This window comes from Pezoporus wallicus, unplaced genomic scaffold (genome assembly GCF_028554395.1).
Source record: "Pezoporus wallicus isolate ANWC-B61680 ecotype Strahan unplaced genomic scaffold, APGP_CSIRO_Pwel_v1 contig_6936, whole genome shotgun sequence".
Classification (NCBI taxonomy): Eukaryota; Metazoa; Chordata; class Aves; order Psittaciformes; family Psittacidae; genus Pezoporus; species Pezoporus wallicus.
The window spans coordinates 570,758-580,356 of NW_026642285.1; the positions used below are offsets into that span (position 1 = coordinate 570,758).

The following is a 9,599-nucleotide window of genomic DNA, read 5'->3' on the forward strand; positions in this document are numbered from 1 at the left end:
GGGGCCGTCCCGCACCGGCCCCGCCGCTCCGGGGTCTGTGGGGAGGGCCCGCCCTTACCGCCGAGGCGCAGCACAGCCCTGCCCGGCGGGCGGCGTTATGTAACCGAGGCCGCAGCCCGCGTCGCCGTCCCGCCCCATCCCACAAGCAGCCGCCGTGAGGGGTGCCCTTGGTCGGGCACTGGCGTCCCGGCAGGCCCTGACTCTGCCCGGGGCCGGCAGGTGTCCGCGGCCACAGGTGAGCACTGGTGTTCTGCTGCTTGTTGGCGGAGTAAAACGCACCAGAAGAGACGAACCCGGGTTTCCCACAGTACCGCGTCTGGGGTCTCGGAGCTCTGAGTCACCAAACACTAGAAGCGGGTGTCAGGCCACGAAGAGTCTTCACCCATGCTGGGAGCCGGCAGCGAGCCATGCCAGCACGTGGGCAAATTCCTTAGTGTTCCTTCTGAACGTCCAGAAAGCAAGCCGGCAGCTATACATAAATGCAACAACCCCAACTCACTGCAGTTAGCACAGACAGGAATTCATCTGGATGCACGGTGTTACAACTGACATTTTGGGAAGAAAGAAACAACCAAGAATTTAGGAAACAAAACTGCTTTCCAGTAGTCTGATCCAGGTGATTCCTTCCCTTGTAATCTATCCAAGCAGAAAGTCTACAGCATATGCTCAGGTAACTATCAGAAGCAAAAGGAACACCAGTGGTGTGCTGCCAGGCACAGTGTCAGTTCTGTAACTCAGAAAAAGAAACCAGTGAATTGGCAACATTTTGTGTTCCATCTGCAGTATCAGAAAGTTCTAATTACATCGAAACCAGTGCACTGAGCCACAGGCAGGGAAGGAGAACAGAACGTACAGCTTCTTCATATTTGAACAGCAACATAACCTAAACAAGCTGAATGAACGTGTGAAGAACTTCGTTTTTCATTAGCCACAAACCGGAGCTCTTCGGCAGAGGCTATACTGCTGCCCCCTGCTGCCAGGAACTTGTGCGGTTCACCTGCCTAACGTACAGTAGAACGGGCTATTTGCGATAAAAATCTCTGACCACACAGATACGTAATTCAGAAGGAAAGAGAGGGTGAGCTCCCACAGACGCCGGAGAGGACAGCTCTTGACCTACTAATGCCATCTGGCGTAGGTTGGCTCCCATCAGTAGTGTTTGTTGGTGGCATCAGCCAGGGGAGCTGCCATGGGCTTACGGCTGCCCACAGCCAGGTATTTAAGGTGATCTGCCATCCATGTGCCAACACTGCGTTAATTGGGATAGGTCTGTATTTAACTTGCTCACAAACCATCAGGAATTACCACTCCTCACTAGCAGGAAAAAAGGTAAATGGAAATCTTGTCAGAATTTAATGGTGAGGAGTGTACTTTCATAGCTGGTTCTGACCTCGAAGCACCGAATGCCCACAGTGGGTCCTGTAGTGGCACAATTTGGGATGACTGACCTTTTAAGTTGTCACTATGAGGGAAACTGCTCTATTCTCCCTCTGTAAACAAGACTATCATCTAGCTTTGAAAATCTAATTTATTTACCAGCACGCTTTTGACAGACTATTTACTTGGAGTAAAGTTTGTATTACCAGTGTGTAAAATTGAATCTATGCCTATGCAATTGCTCTTGCCCTATAGTAATTTAGAGCTGATTATCTCTTAATGACCTTTAGAATAGTGTGAGGAACTGTACACAATCCAAAAGGGTTGGACTCCAAAGGAATGTGTCTAGAATAGGTAGATCATAGATAACAGAAAATCTTATCTGTGAAGTGTGAAAGTTTGCTGTCATCACAGTGAGTATATGAGCTACCCTCACTGGCAGCAATGAGTGGTTTCCTTAGGAAACTACCCCTTAGGAAACTGCTTTGTATACCTAGACCTTTTAAGTCCAAAATAAAAACAGCTCCCTGCATTGAGAAAGCTTGCTGGTGTTGGACAGTGCGTCACTATCTAAACCTTGCTTGAATTAAGTTCCTCTTATGCATTTCCATATGTGAAAGCTTTCACAGCTCTGATTTTACTACCTCAAACAGCTTTGTACATGCTGAGTTAGAAAAACCAGCATACACAGGCATTAAGTAAATGAGCATTCAGTGCATTAACCAAATAATATGAAGCTGCCCACACACCACACCTAGACAACAAAGGAGAGGTAAGAATGACTGCAAGCACTGTGGAAGGGTGGAGGGGCTTCTTGAAAAAGAAAGAGCAGCAGCTCTAGTTCTCCTTCCTTAGAGGAAACAAATGTATTTTTAGAAGCAGTTGGTTCAGCCCCTAAACTAAACCACAAGTATTTGTCAGTGAATATACAGACATTTCCTGTGATGAACAGAATACCCAACAGACTGGGCAGAACACAACAAATACTGCAGAAGTAACAATGGTGTTGGCATGATTTATCCCATAAGAGGACCTACAGGATATCTTTACAGCAACAGAGAATAACTTACAATGCTGCAGGGTAGCTACTCTCTCTTATTAGCATGACACGCCCATTTATTCACACTCATAACCAATGACAAACAAGAATTACAAGGTATTAGGATGTTTCCCTTTATGTTTGCTTGGGTACAGCAATGTAAAATTATTAATCAAATAATGAGTCACATGGCAGTCTTTAGGTGGGAGGAACAGCATTTGCAGGCAGAGAAACATTGTGTGCAGCATACCAGTGACATATGTCTTTGGCATAACAGGTTTCAACAGCGGGTCTTCTCAGGGTTTTGGGGTTTGTGTGATGTTTTATAGCTACTAGAAGTTGGACATTGCTTAACAGAAAACTGGGTGATCATAGACAGGAGTTGCTGCATAAGAACTCTTCTCAGTCAGTAAAGAATGAAGAGCCATAAACTCTAAATGCTAATGTCAGATCAGTGTATCTTTGGGAGCACTAAGGCAAGGATCACACTGGTAAACCATGAGACTAGTACCTTGTGGAGGGAGTAAATGAAAGATTAAAAGCAGTTTGCTTATCACCATTGTATGGCCATTACAGTGATGAATGGTACAGAAGGTCGAGACATTCTGCTACTATTCTCACCTAAAAGCTTTAAAGTTTTGTTTCCATTCTCTTGGGAAAGCCTATTTTGCATGCACGACCCAACTTTAGCCCTTTCAGTCCTATCCTCTCCACTTTTTCTGTGGTACAGATGTTTATTTTTTAAACCCCAAACTCTTCTATTCCTAACTTTATCCAGTGCTGCTCGAGTGGTTTCTGCTGTCAATGCCATTAACCTCTTTGCTACAGCCTTCCCTATATTCCTAGTCAGTCTCATTCTCTCTCCCCTTCACACTCCGCATCTCAAGTGTCCCTGTTAGCTTACATGTCTGGTTTGAGAATCTTCCTGCTCTGAAGGGACAGACACAGGCTTGGAAAGGAGACACTATCCTGTCCATCTCTAGGAGCAACCAGTATAGCTATCTCATCAGATGAGTAGTTCCTCTCTGCCCGAGTCCCAGCCTGCCACATCTTTGCACATACTCTTCTTACTTTCATTACTGGAAACAGATTCTAGCCCAACCCACAAAAATTCAGAAATACTGGAACAGTATCACAATGTGGAAAAAAACCCCAACCACCAAAAAACCCAGCAAACATTTTGCTTCATTTAGTTTGTACATATACAAACAGGAGTCTGCAGAACCTCATACCATGGCCAAACATGGCCAGGTTTCCATGCCCATACTGAGAACTGATCTTTGACAGAAGTTTCAAGCCCTCAAATTCCACACCACCCTGTCTTCTGAGAGGCATCACACTTCACATCTGCTTCATCTAAATTCAAGGTCTCTTTAGCAAAGCACAAACCATTGTGCAACTCTTGTGAAAAATTTTAGTCAAAACGAATCCAGTTGACATCAAAACTTGAAAACTGATCTATACAAAAAGATGCAAGCTAGATGAGGGTCACTTTATTCTGCACAACACTTTAATAAATAATAGTGGGAGTAGGAACATCTTTTTACAAGTGTCATTGGTTGCAGTGACTAACTTTAGTTTAGGTACTTGCTCAAGTTTTATTTCATCCCTGCTTTAAGATAGCACTTTTGCACTTCCACAAGCATGTGGTATGAGAATTACCCTCTACATTTTTTATAGAGATGAGAACTTATTTATATTGAAATACTAATATAAAATTACATTGGTAATACTGCAACTGAAGATGAATGGCTTAACAAAAAGCTTCCAGGCTCCCCAGAAATACTTTATTATAGATCTGTCAAGTAAAGATTAAGCAACCACAGTACATGTGATTTAGGGTCACAGCACTGAAAAGGACTATAGTTCCTTTTCAAAGCAATGTCATGAAAACTTAAAAATGTGCTAAAAAGTATACACACATTCCTAAACAAACAAGCAAACAAACAAAAACCCAAACCAAAAAGACTAAAATGTGAGTGATGAAAAAATAAAGCCTTTATTGAAATATTGTGCTAACAACTTCAAGAATACTAAGATTTAAAAATACTTTATAATTAAGATTCTCCACAACAAACATGTCTACTTTACAAATACAGCTATGTGCACAAAACACTAATTTTTACTTGAAGAAGTATTTCATACAGTTGAAACTCACATGTGATGACATATGCTTGATACTACATGTCTTCTGCCATGGAGAAGATAAGATGGCCAGCACTGTTTATTAAAGTTGAGGCAAGTTTTTGTAACAAGATGAATTTCTCAAACTGACAGAAAAAGATACCTTACTGTATTTTTCTTTTAAAAAAACCCTTTACATAGAAGAAATAAGGGAATTCAAAAGGGCTTAACAAGGATAGCTGTAATCATTCTGTGAGGCAACAAACGTCCAGTTACTACAGCCTGCCATTTTAGTGAGGTTGGTAAGTCAGGCTCACCAGCCAACAGACCTGAGCTATGGGAGCCCCTTCTTGGGCATGAAACACCTAATCGGAGCTTTTCTTGCCACACTGCAACTGCACATTCTTAAAACAAGCTAAGCTGACAAAAGCACTCTTGCCATCCTAGCTATACACAAGAGTATGCCAGTAGGACTTAACTGGGGCACAAGAATCCTTTTTACAGGCAAAGTGTGCCCTGGGGTTTTCCCACAGTTATGAAAGACCAGAAGATATTTCCCATATTTTAAATAAATTACAATTTGTCCAAATTACCATACCATGTTAAATCAGAAACTCAGAACCCAGGATCCTGTTTCTGTTATACTGGTCAAACATGAATGCACAGGAAGCAAGGAACAGGACATGCAGATGGTTATAATCCTGGTCCCTAGCTTTCTATGGCTCAACACTTGATCCCATAACAGTATCTGTATATTTAGCAGATCAATTTATTTCTTGACTTTGCCCAGGTTTTTTTTTAGGCCCATGAAAGATTTTGACATCCATAGCTCCTGGGTAAAAAGAGGCAAGAGGTATTTTCATTAAATGTAACATTTTTCAGCTCAGCATAAAAGTTAAAAGTATATAAAATTATGCTTCCTCTGGAATACTGAAAAACTGAAGCACCACTACCATCTGCAAGTAAGGAACAAGGATCTAAGATTCTGGTCAGTCAGAATAGTTGTAAGGACCCTGCTTATCCCAAATAATAATTCTACTCTATGTCCTGGTTCCAGGAGAGCTTCACAACTGACAAAGCAGAGTGTTACTACAAAAAGGCGTATACACAATCTCTTAATGAGAGGCAAGCTTGGAGAGTGTCTTGTTTAAAGGTCCATGTTCAAACTTCAGCATGATCTTTCATTCTATTTGGTAAATGTGGGACTCACATTTTTCCTGTGATTATTAGCATGGCCTCTTTCTGCCAAAGGCATCCTTACATGATCCAAGTCAAAAAACTGCCTTAGATCATGTAGATCACCCATCAGTTAAACTGACTTAGGTTACTTTGTACATATTCTTCACCTATTGTATCTTAAAGTTAATGCTGTAAATCTAGAAATATTACTAGCCATCTAGTTCAGAAACAAATTTACTTATAGGTCTCCAGGTGAGATCCAAAACTGGAAGTCAGATACAGCTCAGATTCCAAAACATCAGTTTCCCATAGGACCTGAGCTTCTATGCCAGTAAAAGTCCTGCATCACTTCTACATTTCTGCTGCTTGTTGCACAACTTCTCAAACTAGCACATCTTCAAAATAACCAGGAACTTTCCACAGGCTTTTCTTCAGTGTTCACAATTTAGGCATCCCACACAAATTTTAATTATGCAGTCCAGCACTGTAAGTACATTTTAAGCATTCTTAATGCTCTCAAAATTGAGGATATATTTGTGCTGCCACGTGTTACCTGGAAATTATTGACCTGGCATGCAGAACAGCTGCAGCCATCCCACTAAAAAGCTTCAAAAGACAATAAACGCACCCAAGTAGAGCTCAATTGTTAAGGCACAATAAGGGACTTCTTTCCAGGCACTATCACAAAGTCAGAAAGACGGACAGATATCTGACTTGGACACAAAGAGTTGTCCTGTTCTGATATGCTGAAATGGGACTTCTCATCTTTCTCATCAGCTAAGTTAGCCCTCCCGTTTTTTAAAACAAAGTAAACAAAAATCTTTCTGCTGACAGTATCATTCTTAGATGCCTACCTTCTTCTGCACTGTACAATAACCTCAAACCACCAATTCATAACTAGTAGTTCTGTTCACCAGTAGGATGCCTGGAACTAACCTAATGTTTGACTGTTAGCATTTTAGCCCTGCAGTTTGAATACTGACATTTTTATTACTGTTTTTAAAATGAGGTGATAGGTCTTCTAACAGGAACATCAGCAAAATGTCAGGAGTCTTACAGGAGTTCCCATTAATATTTCTTCTGAACAGTTGATTTAAATCATTATCTGGAAAATATAACAAGTTTCACTTAGACTGATAGAAGACTGGACGAGGTAACAAATAATTATCTCTTTGGTTCTAGTGTGTACATTGGCTAATTGTTCTAGGTCTTTTAAGTAGGGAAAGTGTTTATCCACCAGTAGAATGCTGCATACTGCATACTCCAAAAGCATTTGACCATATTAAATATATTATCTCACAGGCCAGTCTCATGAAACTACGGTGATTAACTTTAAATTCAAGTACTTTTATTTAACCCCATACACAGACTTGAGAATCTTTCTCAACATTTATAGCAGTTTTTCAGTGTTCAGCAATTGTTTCTAGTTTGCTAAACAATATCAGACTGCAAAATTGCTCTTACTGTTGACAGATCAATAATGACATGGGGTAAGTCATTATCTCCGTGGCAACAGAATTGTGATGTTAGAGGAATATTGCGCATGTTGCTGCTGCGACTCTTACAGGCATGCCTCGGCTTCCTCACACAGGTGCTCTCTCTGCAATCCTGGTATGCCCAGAGTACTAACAACCAAGGGCACCTCTTAGACTACAGAGTCTGAAACTGCAACTATGATTATGTTATTCTAGAAGGAGCATATCATCATGAGGGTTTATTTCACTTCAGTTTAATGTCCTTATTTTCCTTATAAAGAACAGTGTCCTTATAGAAATAGACAGAATGAAATTCAGGAAGTAATGCAAAGTTCTTTTTACAGCCCAACATTTTTTTGAAAGAAGACGTTTAGGTGCTTTTAAGAATAGAAAAATTTTTCTTTTTACTCAATTTTCATTTCATTCTCCTCTGACTCCCCAGGATCTTAAAGTGGCAGGAATCTTTCTGCTAGATTAAAATTACAAACTAGGCAACTTGTGCTATCACAGTTCACACTTGTTAAGCATCTGTCTTCGTATATCACATCAGTTCAACAAAAAGAAAGACATTTTTCCTTTGCAGAATTTACTGAAGTTTTCTCTGGCATGAACTGGATACTGGATTAGTTTTTTCATATTGCACACCATATTAATTACAACATATAAACCACAGAAAACAGTAACTTCTTTGTGGCTTGATCAGCGTGACTATGCCTGGCTTCTGATATTCTGTTGAAAACAAAACATACTAATGCACAAAATGCACAATGTTCATCAACAGTACGTGAACTTTACCTTTAGATTCATTAATAGAAGCATTTCTTTGTCATCAGATATACTTTCAAATACTACAGCAACACTTTTTTATTCAGAAACTATTCACATGGGATGACAAACCGAAAGTTTGCCACAATTTCCCATGGAATGTGTTCTAATTAAATTCAAATAAAGGACAACAACAAAAGTCATGCCTGAAGGTGGTTTCACAGAAAATGAAAACCAAGTTGTCACTCAAGCATCACCTGTATTCCATAAAAATCACAAACTAGCAAACAGCCTTCTGAACACTTAAAACAAACTGGTCTCTTTTGTAAACTCTCACATGAGCAGAGCTGGGTGGAAAAAAGATTTTCCTTACAAATGCAAGTAATACAAATGGCCATTAAATATACCAAAAGGCCAGGTCCTTGAGCTGCAATGTGGATTAATACTCAGAAATACACTTTTGTTATTTGCAAGACTGTGGTTTAGCACAGAGGAAAACCTTTCAATATTTTCTTCTACTTACAGGATGGACCTGGCTGGTGCAGGAAACTCCATGCTTTGCTCCAAGTTCTTGGAAAGAATACTTCATCTGCTCAGGAGCATAGTTAGTTGGACACGTTCCAAATTCAGCACTTCTCTGGCTGATGCTGGCCAGTTCTGTGCATCTGCCAGCATCAACTGAACCAACCCCTCTGCACATACAGCCAGCCAGACCAGTCTTGCTCTCATCTCTCCCTCTTGACATTAAAAAAAAACACGTTAATCACAAAAATCACATTAAAAAACAACCAAGCTCGAGCAAGAGAAGGCAGCCAAACAGGTCACTAAGCACAGCCAAAGCCACCAAGGAAACACACCCACCCGCACTTTGTCAGCTACCCATATAAAAACTCCACTGCCTCCGGTCACAAAAAGTGCCGACTCAGCGGCACTGCGCTTTTAAAGACATGCTTCCACCGCTACAACTCGCAGATCTGAACGCGCTTCACCACCAAGGCGCATCACTCAGCACAGGCAGACAATATCTGAGAGTAGCCCGTCCCTTTGTAATCCCCTTCTACCCGGTTTCCGTTCAGCCGCTCAACAGTGGTTTGACTCCCGCTAGCACCCTCACCCAGGGAGCACCCCTACCGCCCACACCGCCAAAGGGCCGGTGGGATAAAGCTCCAAACCCCACCGCAGGAGCAGGCAGCAGCAGCACATCCCCCAGCTCCAACAGAGAACCCCACCGCTCCACCCTCACGGCTCCACGGAGTCCCCAGGCTCTGCCCACACCGCAGTCCCGAAAGCAGCGGCTAAGCATGGCTGCGACCGCCCGGCAAGCGCCCCCGCTCTCCCTTCCCCGCCGCATGGCTCAGGCTGCGCCCCGGCCACCCCATGAAGCCGGTAGAGGAACCAAGGGGAAACTGGACGGCTTCGTGGAAAGCACGGGAATGCAATACGTCCATCCCGACAGGAGGTTAAGCCCCGCCACCACGAGCTCAACCTCTAATCGGAAGCGGAAAGAGCTGCACACACATCACAAATCCCCGAAGCTTCCCGAGTAACGTACCGCGCCGGGTAAGCCTGACCAATCGCGTCCGCGAGAGGCGGGGATTAAGCGGATCACGTTAGATTGACAGGTCCTCCTCCCAGTGGAA

At 42.3% G+C, this 9,599-nt stretch overlaps 1 non-coding gene across 1 annotated transcript; it reads right to left on the reverse strand.

Annotated features, from left to right (window-relative positions):
- Nucleotides 1–7,107: 7,107 nt before the first annotated feature.
- Nucleotides 7,108–7,378, reverse strand: LOC130609436 (small Cajal body-specific RNA 13). Its single transcript, XR_008974781.1, has one exon. It is a non-coding gene; the product is annotated as a small Cajal body-specific RNA 13 (non-coding RNA).
- Between the last annotated feature and the right edge of the window lie 2,221 nt (nucleotides 7,379–9,599).